This window comes from Camellia sinensis, chromosome 2, assembly GCF_055761805.1.
Source record: "Camellia sinensis isolate YWXY chromosome 2, ASM5576180v1, whole genome shotgun sequence".
Classification (NCBI taxonomy): Eukaryota; Viridiplantae; Streptophyta; class Magnoliopsida; order Ericales; family Theaceae; genus Camellia; species Camellia sinensis.
Genome location: NC_138962.1, coordinates 224691101 through 224709822, shown reverse-complemented (window position 1 = coordinate 224709822; position 18722 = coordinate 224691101). Strand labels below are relative to the sequence as shown.

General features: G+C 36.6%; 1 long non-coding RNA gene across 2 annotated transcripts in view; it reads left to right on the top strand.

Annotated features, from left to right (window-relative positions):
- Nucleotides 1-17236, top strand: part of LOC114271221 (uncharacterized) — a 62409-nt gene extending 45173 nt beyond the window's left edge. Inside the window, exon 6 of one of the 2 annotated variants that reach the window (XR_014362697.1) lies at nt 17101-17236. This is a non-coding gene — a long non-coding RNA (uncharacterized LOC114271221). Of the gene's footprint in view, nt 1-15671; nt 15809-17100 lie in introns of those variants that run through there. The other variant, XR_014362695.1, reaches the window with a different exon arrangement.
- Nucleotides 17237-18722: the final 1486 nt, after the last annotated feature.

Sequence of the window (18722 nt, the reverse complement as noted above, 5' to 3'; positions counted from 1 at the left end):
TCACTTTTATCACTTTACACAACTCCACTAAGTTAGGAATAGATGCATTTAACACACAATCATTCCTGTGCTTCCAGATAAACCACAACACAACCAAAGGGACACCTCTCCAACCTCCTAAAGCATTGACCTTCCCACCATAAGAGAATACCTTCAATAGAATCAGGTAAAGCCCCTTCAAGATCCCACCAATGTAACATTGCCGACCACACAATTCAAGCAAAGGGGCATGAAACCAGCACATGATTCACAGATTCATTCTCAGACTTGCAGAAAACACGCAATGTTGAAACATTACTTGGAAGGATACCAATTCTTTGGAGGAATACTACTGACTTAATTCTACCTCTCCAAGCTAGCCAAGTAAAAAAATTGGACTTTTGGAGGCAAATAAGTAATCCACACCAGTTTACTTGATCTTAATTGAGGGCCTGCTGAAGCTAACAATCCTTGATATACAGAACACACTAAGAACTCCCCTAAGGATGGTGCCTTCCACACAGGGCAATCAGATTGATCTGCTACAATGATTGGTGCTGCCACAAGAAAGTTTCTAAGTCTGGTAACCTCAGAAACCCCCCAATCATATAGCCTTATTCTGAACCAACACTCCCAATTCCCTTCAGAAACCTTTCTGTCATACATTAATCTAAGGGATTCCTCCTTATCTACCACCAATCTATACAAACCAGGAAATTCATCTTTGAGACAAGAAGTATTCCGCCATTTGTCCATAGTCTTTCCAAAAGAAAATTGTTGATGTGATAATAAAAAATATTACTTTAACTATATTATATAAGAAGAAATAGTCTAGTTTAATAGTAAAAATGATGTTTAAATAATAGCAACATAAATTTAGAGAGTAATTATGAATATTTAACTTATTTTTATTTTCTTTTGCAATTTAAAATGTGTAGAAATTGAAGCTATAAAAAAAATTATTTTAAAAAACATAATAGAAAGTTTTCTATTTTTCTGAAAACAAAATCTATCTTGCTATATCCTGCTACAAAAGTGTAAATTAAATAAATATGCATATAATTTTTTTATGATATTTATTTAGAACATTAGGGGAAAAAAATGAAAAAACACCTCAATTTGATTGATAATGATGTTAGGATTTTTGAAGAAAAATAATTACTACTTTGGTTGATTTTACCTGACTAAATTGTTAAAGTTTGTAAATTTACCCTTAAAATGTGACACATGTCGCTCATATGCACATTTTGTTGGACAATCTTCACTGTATTTAAAAAAATAAATTCTGTTATGTACTTAACAACAAACAGAATATAAAAGAAATAAAGAAAATGAGATAATTTATTTGATTACAAAAATCAAACCAGAAAATAAAATAAAATAGAATTTTATTTTGTTACAAAAACAAAATCAAAATCTGATTTAAATAAATAAATAAAACATAAAAGAATTAACTTACTTGATTAATTTCTTCAAATAATAAACCGATCAAGTCTAGTGTTCGACACTGTATCCTTAAGACAAATTCGTCCCCTCCAAGGTGCTTTCAGAATATAGACGTCTATCTCCCAAGATAAAATGATCAATCAACAAATAAATGCAACACTACAATTTATTTGTACAACGAACACACTAAGTGTTTATACTCTTCCTCACAGAAATTTAGATGCATCAAAATGCAGATAAGGCAGACAATATATTTTGGCCCAAAAAGATAGGTATTGGGCCGGACAAGTCCAACCCAACCTCACACCACGCACCTAGCCCGAACAGACGGCGGTGTGCGCGTGTGGTAATTTTTGGGTCCAATGGGTCTAGCCCATTTTGCCCATTACATTCCTCTTTACAAAACTTGGGTACCCCTTGGGGCACACCCCAAGTTTCAATCCCATGCCTTATAAACCCATTCAAAACTTCCCACCAAATCAATGTGGGACAAGTCATTTTCCAACCTTAAGGAATGTCCACCAAAACTCCATTTCTATGGAGTTCACTTTAGCTTCAATTTCTCATTTACCCGGTAATGGTTTTGAGCAACCAAATATACAACGTGAATCACAACGCGACATAGAACGCGTTACCACTTAGACCCGCCAAATTTGACGCACGGGTCCCGCCTAAATAATAGACCAAAGTTAGGAAAAAAATCTGTTTTTACCTACAATTTTCCAAACCATTTCTAACACATTTTTCATTAAAAAACATTTAAGAATTACAATAAATTGAATCAAATTGAGACAAATTCAAAAATATATAATCAAAATCAAGTCAACTAAAATTATATAAATCAAAATGACACAGACAAAATAAGAACTATCGATGCAATTTACCCTAAAATTCATTTTTACAAAAAAATTGGTTTTGAGACAAATAAAAATATAAAATTCAATTTCTATACAATTTTTCACTTAATTTTTTTTTCAACTAATCAAACCTATTATGTCTTTGAAATTTGTTTGAGGGCTCGAAATCGTTGACTCGAAACCCAAAACAACGTCGTTTTGGGTTTCTTTTTTTCTTTTTCTCTTTTTCTTCATTTTCTTGTTTTTGAACATAGACAGACAGAGGCGAGAGAGAAAAAGAAGAGAAGAGAAGAGAAGAGGAAGAGAGAAAAAGGAGCAAAGATGGGGAGAAGGAGGAGGAAGAGAAGAAGACGGTGATGGCGGAGGAGGAAGATCGACGGTGATGGCGGTGATCAGAGATTCAGATCTGAATCGGATCTGAACTTCTTTTTTTTGTTTTGGCTGATGATGATGTGTTGATGGTGATGATGTTGATGAAGATGTTGTTGTACATGATGATGATGATGATGATGATGATGAAGATGTTGTTGATATTTTTTTTTTCCTAGTGGATCTGATCTGAAGATGTTGATGAAGATGTTGGCTGTCTTAAGATGTTGATGATGTGTTGATGATGTTGATGAAGATGTTGGTTCTTGATGATGTGTTGATGAAGATGTTGATGTTCTTCTTCTTCTTCCTCTTCTATTTTCTTCTTCTTCTTCTTCTTCTCTTTTCATCTTCAAAACAACGAGAAAGAAAAAAGAAAAGAAAAAAAAAAAAAATCAAAACGACGTCGTTTTGGATTCAGAGCAAATTCAAGCTTGAAAATTTCAGATCCTGTAGCAGCTCTGTATTTCTTTTAGCAAATGTGAATTTCATCTTATTTCTTTCTATCTAAACCCATTTACTACAATTGAATTCAAATTTTTTTTTTTACCTTCTCCTTTTCCCTAAAGGCAAACCTAAGCCTAAAAGTGTAGTGTAAAAAATGCGCGTGTTTCGTACTCTTTCCTCTTTTTTTCTTTTTCTTTTTTAATAATCAGAAGCGATACCGTTTGCCGTCGCAGCATGCTGTGACAGCACCTACCCCTTCCGTGTTTGATGAATTTATTTAGCCTGTGTTTGGCAAGGACTTTTTCAGGCTTTTTTGGCTATTTTAGCCACAAAAAACAAAATAGGCTATTTTAGCCATAACAAACAAAACATCACATCCAACCTATAATCATTACATTATTCTCTCACAAAAAAAGTCAAAAAAGCCAAAAAGCCAAAAAACCCTTCCCAAACCAAGCTTTTTAGCCCAGGCTAAAATAGCCAAAAAAGCCAAAAAGCCAAAAAGCCAACCCACTTCCCAAACGGAGGCTTAGAATGAAAGTGATGGAATTATTAAATAAAAAAAATATATTTTTAGTATCATACAACTAATTTAAATTATCAAATATTTTTATACAACTCATGACCGCATCATAATTAAGTTTCTAATTTCTTATAAAATTACAAAATAATTTAAATTTGTTATAAAATCATCTTTTTAGTATTTTTATTAATCTATAACCCAGGTGGTTATTTATTTATTTATAGGGTGATTATAAGATTCTATTTTATTTTTATTTTTTTGGAGTGAAAATTTTGTTATAAAGATGTCCCTAATCTCTATTTGATACATCACATAAAAAATGTTCCATAAAATTTTTTACATTCAACCTAAAAATGTTAGAATATTATTTAAAAATAAAAAATTAAAAAACAATGTATATAAACAGTTACCCATTGTATAAAGAGTTAGCCTCTCTTTTTCTTTTTCATTCTTTTTTTTTCTTTTTTGTGTGTTTGTCCTCCTTAGCAAAAACTGCGTACAAAAAGTTTCCTAAAGTTTTCTAGAGTGGTGCATTATGTGGTTGGGATTTAATGACAAGTCACATCAATTTTTTAATATTAAATCTCAACCACATAATACACCATTTTATGAAACTTTAGGAAAAAAATACTCTAGAGGATCCTTGGTGGTACAAAAATGACTAACACTTCTTCAAGATGTGCGATGATTGCTCAGAGAAGGGGTGATTTGGAAGGTTTTAAATAAGTAAATTTTTTGATTTTTTATATAAAAAAAATGTGTTAAAAAATAGAAAAAGTAGTTAAAAAAAAATAGAAAGGATATGTTGATTGATGTGATCCAAATAAGTGTATGTATATATAAAAAAAAGTATACTTTTTTAGTGGATGCCAAACAAGCACTAATTCTATATGTACTTTATCTTTATCTACTCTGAATGTATCTAAATGAGATTATGTAATTATGATTAAATTTGTTCTGAATTTATTCAGAATGAGATTGTGTAGTTGTAATTAAATTTGTGTGGTATAAAATTCATGTGTAGAATAAATTTGAATCACAAAATAATAATTCTAAATAATATCTAAATAGTTAAATCTAAATTGACAATATTACTATTGCTTATATAGCCAATGCCAAAAATATCTTTTCATTTTATTTCACAATAGCTGATCCATAATCCCACCCCCTCTGCAACAGATATCTAATTCGGATAGATAAAGGCAATCAAAAGCGGGAATGTTATGGTCATAAATTCAATTCCATGTTATAATTCAACAAATAAAACGGACTTATTGGATAGGCAAAACTTTTTAGGATAAAAGACAGTTTTAATCTTTAAAGAATGCTTCTTTATCATTTTAATTTTTTAATTTTTAATTTTATCATTTTAGTTAACAATGTTATCAATTTGAATTAATTTGATCCTAACTCTATTCATATTATATCATATGTCTATTTACTTTGGATGTATATCCTATTGCACTGATATATATCAGATTGTACTGCATCACCAGCCACATCTTTCTCATTTCTCAATCTTTCCTGAGTACTCCAAATCACACCCATCATGGGGTGAAAGAGATTAAGTTGTTATAAGACCAATATAATTAAAAAATTAAAAACTCGCTAAAAGGTCAAAATTTTAAAAAATCATACAAAAAAGTTACTTTTTTTTTTCCCTCATTCTCTAACTTTTTACACTATTTTTTGCAAAAAGTTAAAAAATTATTCTCAAACACTTTAATTTTTTTTTACCACATATTTTAACCAAAAAACTAAAATATCCATTTCCCAATCCAAACCTAAGTAAAGTTGAGGGTAGACAAGTAATGGTTAATAGATAAAATTTGACTAATTTAGAAGAGTATTATAATTATTTAACCATTATATTTAATAAAATTAGCTAATAAGCGGTGTCAGTATAATTTCAAATATTAAAGAGTGACAGTGATATTTCAAAAAAACAAATGCAGTCTCAATGTAAATGTTGGCTACATATTTTGTACAAGCCAATTATAATTCGACGCGTGGCAGAATAAGGGTAATATAGGAAGACTATTCAAGTCTTCGATCCTGATCATACACGTGACAGTTAATATTGGTTATTACGAGATCTGAGTAGCAGTGGATCAACGAAGAGATGTAGGGTGACGTAACTTCAACGGTTACTCACATTTAAATTCAAAATTAGGAGGGAAGTCTAACTGCAAGAGATAGCATAGTAGAGCTAATTATAAGGCAACATGATCAACGATCATGGAGGAGCAGTTCAACGGTTGGAAATGTAGTTCGATGGTCATCCTTGAGAAGTATAAATAGCAGAGAAGACTCAGAAAAAAAGACCCAGACTCAGATTCAAAAAACCAATCTTATTCTACTTATTTTCCTTTCCACTTTTACATTTTTAGTCTTACATTTCCTATTCTTTACATTCCTGTACTTTAAATTCCTGCACTGCACTTCGTTCATAGGAGTAGTTTCAAGTAATAGATTGTTGCTGTAAACTTCTACGAGGCTGAGTTCGGATCATTGTAAGTTTTTTCATTCTATGAAATACTTCAATTGTTTTTCATTTAATTGTTATCTTGCTTAATTCTCCTAAATCAAGCCACCAGTAAAAGTCCTCTTCATTGAGGTTGAAAGAACTAAAACACAATCGTCTGATAATTGGTTGGCAATTAATTTTTTGTAAGGACTGATTGATTCTTGCTGGCACACTCATAATTACAAAAATAACCTTCGAAAGCCAAAAAGCCAACATATATTTTTGGCACACCCAGTGGGACTAATTAAAATGGCTAGACGTAGAAGATAAGGAGAAGATGAACGCTTGGACGAAGGCGTAGAAGGAGAGGTAGAGATACCTAATCCAGAGGATAATGTGATAACACGTCCTGTGGAAAGTCCCATTGTATCAGAACCTATGGTCGAACAGACCATCACTTCGGAACAAGTACCACATGTTCATAATATTGGACGAGACCAAGGAATTGGACCGTCCACTGTTCCATCTACTCAGCCAATAAATCCATGAAGTGGCCTAGTAGATGCTATGGGACAACAATTAATGAACACGATGGAAAGGTGGGCAACATCTTTTTGGATCAAATGAATAACTACCAACCAACAAACGTAAGACACATGGAGGAAGTTCCGAATGTCCCTCAACAAAGATTGGCTAGAGATAAACAGCTTATGCAAGTTAATGGACATTCTAATGGTCAAACTAGTAATCAAAACTATGAAAGGCCATCACCTCAGTCTTGGTACAAACCCATTTCGAGGCCTATTGCAGGCCAAAATGCCTCAGTACTTAATAGTGAAGCCATGCAATTTGGTAGATCTGGCCAAGTGCAAGAAAATGGCATAAGAATGGCTCCAAATCCCATGTTCGAAGCCATACCTGGCACAAGGGGGTTCACTAATCCCTTATTCGAATTTATACCCGGGGGGTTGAAAGGTTTTCCTACAAATGGAAGAGACACAACACTAGTTCCAGCACCTTCCGCAAGTCCTTTCACAAGACAGGCTCAAAGGGGTTACCCACACCCCCAACAGCAACCTGCACCACAGGGACAACCAGTCCCAAATATACCACTTTATAGACCAAGAGGACTACAGGCACAAGTTTGCCCACCAAATCCTGTGTTTGTCCCTCCAGTAGCGATTCAGCAGGCACAAAATATGGTCCCTAGGGACCAAATTGCTGACATTGTTAGAGAGATATGTGGACTAATGGCTCGGGGGTCCAGACTCCAGTGTACAGGAAACCATACCCAGAATGGATAGACAGGGTACATGAATACCCAAGAGGTTTCAGGATACCAGATTTTGTCCTTTTTTATGGGCATGGAAACCAATCAGCAGTGGAGCATATTGCTAGGTTTGCTGCTCAATGCGGTGAATTTACTAATAATGACTATATGAAGTTAAGGTTATTCCCAAATTCCCTAACTGGGGGAGCATTTGTATGGTATATTAACCTTACACCTGGCTCTATCCAAACTTGGCAACAAACGAAAGAGGCATTTCATGCCCAATTCTTCCAATCGAAGCCAGAGGTTTCCATGGCAGACTTGGCAAGATTGAGTCAAAGGCCTGATGAGAAGGCTACTCAGTTTATTGCCAGATTTAAAAGGGCTCGGAATAAATGTAGAGTCATCCTGCCAGAGCTAGAATTCGTGAGATTGGCTCAAAATGGCTTAGAGTTTAGGCTTCGAAAGAAGTTTGACTCAACTGAGTTCAGAGACTTAGTGGAACTCACTTATAAGGTGTCTAGGTACGAAGCATTACTAGAGGAGGAACAAGATCGAAATAATGCATCGTACAAGACATATTATAGAGATCCTAATTATGAGATTGATGCAGCAGAGATTGTGGGGAAAGAACCTGTGATCTGTGAAGCATTAATTCATAAGGATACAACAACTGACCAACAATTTAGAAAGAAAGACCTTCACAAGAAATACTCTTTCGATTTAACTAAGGCAGATAACATTTTCGATCATTTGCTTGCGGCCAACTTCCTTAAGTTACCAAAAGGAGTCAAAATTCTATCTCCAGATGAACTTAAAGGAAAAGTATATTTTAAATGGCATAACTCTTGGTGTCACTCGACTAAAAACTGTATTGTTTTTCGAGACAGGATCCAAGAACAAATTCGGAAAGGAAGCTTAAAATTCCAAGCTAAAGCAGAAAAGGCCATGGGGATCGATAGTAATCCATTTCCAGAAATTGGAGAGGAGCCAATGTCATTATGCTAGACTTCAAAAGTTTGTCCTTGAAAGAATTGGAAGAAGTCAATGTGCAGATGCATGTTGCCAACCAGACAATTATCAAGAAAGACACTGGAAATCTACTAGCTATTGGACGAGGTTTCTCACACCAGAAGGAAGACTCTGATGAAGAAGCACTGGATGATGATTCCTTAAAGGCAGCTGTAATGCAAAGGATGTGTCCCAGGTGCAGACTGAGTTCTAAGTGGTTGAAAGGGCTTCCACTTGATGGGAAGCAATATTACAAGGATGTGTAGAGACATCCTAAACCAACCAATGCTTATAACAAAAGGCCATACCCAACTAGTGGTATGCAGCAGCCATCAATGGTTGAGCTAACAGCCGATAGAATGCATTCTAAAGGCAAGAGACCTTTGTATGAGTCCAGGCCACCTAATTATTACAGAATGGAGAGCAGTCATTCTGAAAGGAGATTGGAGAAGGGTTCAATTCATGGGATCAAAGCCAGAAATTGGCCCCCTAAACCAGCCTCGCGCAGGGCAGAAAGTGGACACCTTCATCAAAGGCCTGAGTTAGGCCCAAAGCATGAAGTCAGGGCCAGATAGTGGCCTTCACAACCAGCTTTGAAGGTTACTTCGAAGGAAGAAAGAAGCAGTTCAACAGCTGGATCAGTAAGTTCGTGGGTGCCTGGACTTCCAGATTGGTTTGTGATGCAGAACAAACCTAGGGAAGTGTTTACTCAAAGAGATGTAATTGGAAACCAAGGTAGGATGGTCAAAACCTTCTTTGGTGGCTCCAGACAATTGGGTATTGCTTAAACACCCAAAAACAAAGGAACCAGATATGGTCCCCGTAATCTCTAGATCACAAAGGAGGAAAAGTTATCGTAGGTACACTCAGTACCAGCAAGACCTGAAAGAAAGTGGAGAAAGCTCTTCATTGGTCCAGACAGAAGGAAAGAAGAACCCAAAGTCAGACCATACTCCAAAACCAACTCTACAATGCAAAATAGGTTGCAGCAGAGAATAGTTGGCCAAAGTTCACTCTGAACTAAAAGCCAGTGAGAAGTCCAGTTTAGCAGGATTGGAGAAGGCGTCGACGGAGAGTGATAGCGAGGCAGAGAAAGAAGTTGGCCTAGGCTAAAGGAAAGAAATCATTGAAGAAGAAATGTTCGAAGCTTTCATGGCTGAGCAAACATTTTTGGTTGGAAAGCCAGTCAGAAAAGACCATTCGAAGGAGCTCGTTAATAATGATGTACCAGAATGTAGGATGGAGGATGCTTCTGAAGTAACTGAACAAGGTGGCCAAGAGGAGAAACAGGCACATCCAGCCATTCAATTTGGCTCAGTATCAGTGAATATGGTACACATACTACCGCATGAATTCCAAGCTGGAAATGAGAACCAAGAGGGGCAAGAAATTGACCCAATTCCAGTCTCTAGTGAAGACTCACAAGTGAGTATGGTGCAAGATGAATCCGGAATAGTTGCCCCAATGGAAACTGAATATGAGAGTGAAGAAGAGGTGAGTATTAACCTCTCATATCCTTTTGAGTATCCCTCGAATTCTATGACACAACATGTCAAGCCTTTGTATATTAAGGCCTTCTTCGATGGGATACAATTAAACTGAGTCTTGATAGATAATGGGGCAGCGGTGAACTTACTACCGAAATCTTCCTTGAAGAAATTAGGGAAAAGGAACCCCAGGCTAATCCTAACCAGCATAACCATTGCTGGTTTCGCTGGAGACAAGCAGATGGCTCAGGGAATTCTACCCATCAACCTGAGTGTAGGAACCATGGACTGCATGACGGCATTCTTCGTTATTGACAGCAATGCTAAGTACAATGCTTTACTTGGTAGAGATTGGATCCACACTAACAAATGTGTGCCTTTCTCTTTGCATCAGAAAATAATGATGGCCTTAGGCAATGGGGAGACAGAGGAAATTGATGCAGATCCTCAACCCTTCATATCCTGTGCAGATTTCACAGAGGCTAAATTATATATTGAGGGAGTGACACCACTCAGTATACTGAGGAAACTTGATAGCTCAGCTGAAGTGACAGCTGATGAGGAAGTGACACACCTAAAGCACTTAGTCTAGGAGAGTGCTGATGAAGAAGTTGTCGTTAAGGATGAGAATGATACCTGGTTGTAGGCAAAGAGATGAAGTGCTAGAAGCCAAGTCTTTGGCTCTAATTAAGTTCTCAACATTGGATGTAAAATCAATAGTCCACAAAGTGCAGGAGCAAGAGAAAGAGAAAGAAGCTATGATAATTGGCTGCAAGCAGGAGTAGCAACATGTCAGAATTTGGGCCCTTGATAAATATTGTGCATTGGACATTGAAACAAAAGTCCATGAGATACAGGGAGAAAAAGCATTGTGGACAGACTTTGTCTATGAGGGGGAGGGTAAATATGTTGAATTAAAGAACTTGGGAGCAGAACAAAGCAAGAAGGTTGCTTCAAAGACAGAAGGAGTCAAAGAAGAAGCTTCAGTAAGTTCTCAGACACAAGACCCCTTAGAAGAAGTAAATTTAGGGGAAGGTTCTATACAACAGCCCACCTATATAAGTGCTTGGTTGAATGCTCTTGACAGGGACCAGTTGTTGGTTGTTCTGAAGAGATATAAAGATTGTTTTGCATGGTCTTATAATGAACTACCAGGATTAGATAGGTCATTAGTGGAACATAGGCTCCTTATGAGGCCTAATTTCAAGCCATACAAGCAAAAACCAAGAAGAATGAGTCCAGAAGTGATTTAGAAAGTTAAGGAAGAAATTCTTAGAATACTCAAAGCAGGCTTTATTAGGACAGCCAGGTATGTTGAATGACTATCCAATATTGTGCCTGTAGTCAAGAAGAATGGTAAAATGAGGGTATGCATTGATTTCAGGAACTTGAATCTAGCAACTCCAAAAGATGAGTATCCTATGCCTATAGTAGATTTGCTGGTAGACAGTTCAGCAGGGCATCAAATTTTGTCAATGATGGATAGGCACTCTGGTTATAACCAAATCGGCATTGCAGAGGAGGATATTCACAAGACAACATTCAGATGTCCTGGGAATATTGGCACCTTCGAATGGGTTAAAATGCCATTTGGCCTGAAGAATGCTGGGGTTACATATCAGAGGGCTATGAACATTGTCTTTCATGACCTCATTGGAGGGTATTTAGAGTTTTATATTGATGACATTGTAGTTAAATCCCAATCTATGGAGGAGCATCTGTTTCACTTAGAAGCAGCCTTTGAAAGAATGAGGAAGTTTAGGTTGAAACTCAATCCTCTTAAGTGTGCTTTTGGCGTATGTCACGACCCAAACCCGCCCCTATGGGTTTAGCACCGTAACCGGCCAGTAATCCGCGATTACCGAAGGCCTGCTTAACAGTAATAACAGTAATACAGAGCGCAGGGGCTGGCGGAAGCCAAAACAGTAAATGAAAGATGTCCAATGAGCTGTGACATTCTATATGCAAAAAGACTTTCCAACACATTCACATTCAGAACCAAAACAGTATGTACATACATCATATACAGACAATTAGGTTAGGGACCGAATCCCTACCATAACAATACAGTGCCAGTCTATACAGTATATACAAAACAGAAACAGAAAGGGAAAATCTAAAACACCCCTAAGCAGCCTTGGCTTGAACAGATCTGGAACCTCGCAGTGAGGCACAAAGGTTGGCTTGACAAAACAGGAGCTTAGCCTGACGCTTCTAGCAACAGTCCGGTGCCTGAACACCGACATATATATATATATGAGCAGTGAGCTAAAGCCTAGTGAATAACGTATGCGTAAAGTGGTTAAGAATGAATGTCCTTTCAGTATTGAAAACAGTCATTTATTAGTATATCAGTCATTCAGTTTGTGGCTCATATTTCATGCCATGACAGTCATTCAGAAACTATAATAGTCATATGTGGTACATCCAATAGCAAAACAGTACAGTAGGTCTTAACAGACTGAACAGTCAGTTGATGACCATCATATCAGTAAACAGTAGTGGTTCCAAACATGGGAACCGACAGAGATCTCTGTGACAGTAGCAGTACAGTACAGTAACAGTAAATTGCTATGGATGCCACGAATACAGTTCACAAATAGGACAAACATTTATTCAGTAAGAAATATCATTTCAGAAAGCAGTACAGTTGTTCATTCAGAAAATATTCATGATTGAACATATCTTTACAACATTGTTACTCACAGAGCACTGGGCTATAAGCAGCTAGAGCGTCCTCGGATGCCAACCCTACACAGTTACAGAACGAATACACACTAAGCTACATAGTTGGAAAGTTCTAAAAATTCATTTTGTTTCTATATATGGAAAAGTACCCACAAAGACACACCCGTAGCTGTGTATATATGCACATATATATAGAAAACAGAAAGAAAATGAAGAAGAAAGTAGAAAATTCATTTTGTTTCTATATATCACCCATAGCTGTGTATATATGCACATATATATAGAGAACAAAAGAAAATGAAGAAGAAAGCAAGTGTCTGTATACCTTCTTCACGAGATGTGGTGGTTTCAACACTAGTGGTTCAAACCGAGTTCAATCACCATTCACCTGTATGCGTAGATCCTTCTGCAGTTTATCTGTGTTTGGTTCTAAGAAAATTTTTAGCTATATATATAGCAAGATATTTTATCCACGTCTTTATGGAGGATTGAGGGCTTTCAAAAATCGCAATCTCACAATTATTCTCATAATCTACATATTCTTTAGACTAATCTTGTTAAGGATTATAATCTTGTCTTGTATCAAGAGGAGCTTCTCTGGTTTAAAAAATCTCAAACTAACTGGATTTGTGAGGGTGAGAGAAACACTCGTTATTTTCATGTGTCTACCTTGGCCAAAAGAAAGAAGATGAGAGTTACTTCTTTTAAAGGTGAGGATGGATCTTGGATTTATGATCCTGCTGAGATTATAAGCCATGTAGAAAATTATTTTCGCAATTTATTTACCTCGAATGTCACAATTTCAAATCAAGAGTGGGGTGTCAAATCTCAAGTCCATTTTTCTGCTGAAGATAATGTTGGCTTAAACAAATTTATTTCGAATATGGAGATTTGGAAAGCTTTGAAAGGTATTAAGACTTTTAAAGCCCCTGGGTGTGATGGGTTTCAATCTGTTTTCTACCATTCTTATTGGGACATTGTGGGTGAGTCGGTTTGTGGTTTTATTAGAAATTGCTTTTCTTCTAAGAATATCCCTGTTGATCTAAATAAAACCCTTACCACTTTAATTCCCAAAGTTGATAATCCAGAATCCATTAAATAGTTTAGGCCTATTAGCCTTTCTAATGTCTTGTATAAAACTCTTACTAAGGTTTTGGTGAATCGTTTGAGACCCCTTTTGGATGGAATTGTTAGCCCTAATCAAAGTAGCTTTATTCCAAGGCGTTCCACTAACGATAATGTTATTATTGCTCAAGAGATTATTCATACTTTCCGTTTTAAAAAGGGCATAAGTGGGGGTTTGATTTTCAAAATTGATCTTGAAAAGGCGTATAATAATGTGTCTTGGACGTTTCTCCATGAAACGCTTTTGGATCTTAATCTCAATGCCAACTGGGTGGAACTTATTATGAATTGCGTCACTACTGTGAATTCTACTATTCTTTGGAATGGTGAAAGGCTTGATGAGTTTCCTTTGGCTAAAGGTCTGAGACAAGGAGACCCTTTGTCATCCTATCTTTTTGTTCTCTGCATGGAAAGACTTTCTCACCTCATTACTGCCAAGGTGAATAATGGATTGTGGAAAGGGGTTAAAGCTTCTAGAAATGGGCCTCCTATATCCCAATAATGGAAGTTTTGGAGGAGTTTGGTTCTTGTTCTGGGCTTAAAGTGAATATTCAAAAGTCTAACATGTTCATAACTCCGAATGTAAGTCAAGCTAGAGCTAGAATGCTTAGTCATTTTTGTGGTATTCCCCTCACTAAGGATCTTGGTAAATACTTGGGCATTCCCCTCATGCATAGAAGAGTGAACAAAGATCATTTTATCCATATTCTCGATAAACTTCGATCTAGATTGACTGGTTGGAAAGCTAACCTCTTGTCTCTTGCAGGTAGAGCAACGCTCATCCAATCTGTTACTTCTACTATTCGTAATTATACCATGCAAACCATGGACCTTCCTATTAGTGTGTGCAAGGAGCTGGATAGGATTAATAGAAATTTTTTATGGGGTGAGGTGGATAACCTGAAAAAAATTCATTTGGTTAATTGGAACACTGTGTGTTTTAGCAAGAAAGTTGGTGGGCTTGGCCATCGTAAAGTTAGACCCTAAAATCTTGCTCTCCTTTCGAAGCTTGGTTGGAAAGTTCTAAAAGGGAAGCAAGCCTTGTGGGTTAAGGTTTTGAAAGCCAAGTATTTGCATAATTCTGATTTTCTTAACTCCTTTGTGAATCATAGAAAATCCCTTGTTTGGAAAGGCATTCTTCAAACAAGGAAAACTTTGAATAAAGGTGTTAAATGGAGTATTGGTGATGGTGCCTCTGTATCTATATGGTATGATTGGTGGTGCGGCGATAAGTGCTTTGCGGAAGCTTATCCCAACCACAATCTGATGACTATGGATGAAGTTGAGACCCTCATGGATGATGAGGGAGGTTGAGAGTCTCACATTGTGAGTAGTAAACTCCCGGAGGAGGCCGCTGTTAATGTCCTCAAACTTCACCAGCCCATGTTTATTTCTTTCCATGATTCTCTACTGTGGAAAGGTTCTATTTCTGGGGATTTCTCTACTGCTTCTGCTTATGATATTATTTCTGAGCATGATAGCAGTGAGAGGAATTGGTCTTGGCTTTGGAAATTAAAAATTCCCCAAAAACTTAAGGGTTTTATATGGTTGATTTTGCAAGGCAAGTTGCTTACCAACAATCAGAGGTTGACTAGAGGCATTTCATCATCTGCAGAATGTCCTCGTTGTTCTGAGCAGAGAGAAGATTTGGATCACTTATTCCATAATTGTGCTTATGTTAAGTCTATCTGGCAAACGTTGTTTGGCTTCCAATGGATCCCTTATGATAGAGGCACCTCCCTTAACTCTTGGATAGAGCGGTTCTTAAAAGGAAAACAACCCTTTGCTTCTATGGAGAATAGTAAAATTCTTTTTGTTGTTTCCTTATGGTAGATTTGGAAGGATAGAAACTTAAAAAATTTTGAAAATAAAATCATGCCTTGGCAACAAAGTTGTTTTTTTATTCAAACTTACACTTCACAAATTGTTGAAGCCTTTCAAGCTTCTATTCTTTTGAAATCTGTGAGTCCTAAATTTGTGAAATGGTGTTTACCTCCTACAGCTCAAATCAAGTTAAACACAGATGGTTATCCTCGAGGGGATCCGGACGATGGAGGCTTCGGTGGATTGCTTTGAGATGACTCAGGAATTTGGCTTTGTGATTACTTTGGGAAGCTAGAAATATGTTCAAGCTTAGAGGCAGAGCTATAGGGGATTTACGGAGGGCTCACTGTTATCTTCCAAAAAGGCTACATCGATGTGCTGATTGAATCAGACTCGGCTAAAGTTGTGGAACTGTTGCAAAACACAACTGTTGTTAATGCTTCTCTTCGGAACATTGTAGAAGATGCAAGACAACTCTTAAAAAGTTGTAGATGCTCTACCCATCACATTTTGAGAGAAGGAAACCAGTGTGCTAATAAGTTGGCTAAGGTTGGAGCTGATCAAGAAGAGCATTTGGTTGTCATGGAAGACCCTCCTGAAGAGGTTCGAAGTTTGGTGGTGACTGACCTGCTGGGGCGTGAATATCAGAAACTTTAGACCTCTGTTTGCAGTTATTTGTTTTCTTGTTTTTTTGTTCTTTCCTTTGAACTTTGGTGGTCTGTTCTAATCCTTTCTGAGTACCCCAAAAAAAAAGAAGGTGTATATGATACACACCTTTTAAAGGGTGTGTATCATAGTCTTTCCACAAGAAAATTATTGACGTGATAACAAAAAATATTACTTTAACTATATTATATAAAAAAGAATTAGTCCAGTTTAATAGTAAAAATGATGTTTAAATAATAGCAACATAAATTTAAAGAGTAATTATGAATATTTAACTTATTTTTATTTTTATTTTTATTTTGCAATTTAAAATGTGTAGAAATTGAAGCTATAGAAAAAATTATTTTAAAAAACAAAATAGAAAGTTTTTCTATTTTTTTGAAAACAAAAATTAAATTATGGCTCTATCCTTCTACAAAAGTGTAAATTAAACAAATATGCATATAAATTTTTTTTATGATATTTATTTAGAACATTAGGGGGGACAAAAAAGGGAAAAACAATGCCTCAATTAGATTGATAATGACGTTAGGATTTTTGAAGAAAAATAATTACTAATTTGGTTGATGTTAATTGAGTAGATTGTTAAAGTTTATAAATTTACCCTTAAAACGTGACACATGTCAATCATATGTGCATTTTTCATTGAAAAAACATTTAACAATTATAATAAATTGAATCAAATTGGGACAAATTCAAAAACATATAATCAAAATAGTCAATTAAAATTATATGAACCAAAATGACATAGACAAAATGTAAGAACTATGGGCACAATTTACCCTAAAATTTATTCTTACAAAAAAATTGGTTTTGACATAAATAAAAATATAAAATTCAATTTCTATACAATTTTTTACTTATTTTTTTTCAACTAATCAAACCTATTATTTCTTTTAGAAAATGTGAAATTCGTTTTATTTTATTTTTTTTTATTACAGGGAAAATCCTCTCACTCGTCCGCAGGTCCAAGACAGCGCCCTTGCAGAGATCATTAGGGTGTCCTGTTGTCCGTTCTGATTTAGGAGACTCTAATCTCGGAACTTGCCCCGACCTCCCAAGACAAGCTCCACTTAAGTCAAGACGCGCACAGCGGGGGGGTATTGAACCCACACCAAGTGTGATGAAACTGCTTGAAGCTAATCTCCTAACCAACTGTGCTACACTCAAGAAATTGGCCCAATAGAGTTTTGAACTTAGGGACTTAATCCCTAGGCCTTTGCCGAGTTGCCAACCATCTTAGGTTAATTTCATTTTGTTTCTTTCTACCTAAACCCATTCACCAAAATTGAATTCAATTTTTTTTTTTTACCTTCTCATTTTTTCCTAAAGTCTAACCTAAGCCTAAAAGTGTAGTGTAAAAAAGGCATGTGCGTATTTCATACTTTTTTGTTTTTTTTAATAATCAGAAATGATACCATTTTGCTGTGACAGCACCTACCCCATTCCTTGTTTGATGACTTTACTATAAAAACAGTTAAAAATCACACTTTGATAAATGAAAATATCTCACTTTTATTAGAAGTGTGATAAAAAAAATTAGATTGATATTTTAATCACACTTAATTTAGTTGAGTGTGATAATGTGGGGATATATTTTCTGAATACTAACACGTGGCATGATGATGCCGACGTGTCAGCCGAGGTGCCACGTGTCGTGGTAGTTAAGCCGAGAAGATCTCGGAGTTGCCGAGGTTATACCCGAAGATATCGGAATCCGAGATAAGCAGATAAGGGACAAGAGTCCTAAGGCAAAGAGGGGACTTAACCAAGATAAGGATAAAGCTCTTAGGGAGTTTATCTTTATCTCTTAAAGAGTCCAAAGTAAGCACTAAAATTGGAGTTCATAGAAGTCATACTTCAAATGGGACTTGGATTGAGTATATTATAAAAGAGAGGCACCCCCGTGGGTCTAAGGTATGCAATTTATGTTTTGAGTATTCAGTTTAGCACTTGATTTATCTTTGAGAGATATACTGACTTGATCGTCGGAGTGCCCCTGGGTGGAAGAACCACCGCCGGAGCTTTTTCTTTCTGTTACAGGTTGCTAAAGCCATCTATTCTGCCTGTGCTCTCTAGTTGATCACTAAACGGGCAGTGTGGTCAGATTTTCACCCACACAATTTGGCGCCGTCTGTGGGAACGAAGGAAGAATAGATGGCCAGTAACGGACAACAGGAAAAAACCGGGGATGACGCTCCCACTGGGAGTGGCAGACCAATTGATCTTGACATTGAAGGAGACAACCACAATACAGAAGCCCGTGACCAGGGTCACAGAGAGAACGACGTCATCCCAGAAGGCGACACGTCAAAAAAGACAAACCAAGGAAAGTATTACAATGAAGATAACCTCCAGGTATGGAGGGACAGGTGCCTACGGAGGGATGAGGAAGTGAAAGAACTGGCGAACAAGTTGGCGGACCTTCAGTCAGTCGTCAACTTCATGATGCAGAATAATGTTATGCAGCCACCATACCCGCTGCAAGATACGCCGATACCAGCGACCAACACCCAGAAGGGTGGAAGAAACACAATCCCCGAGGTCCCTCAGCATACCAGGA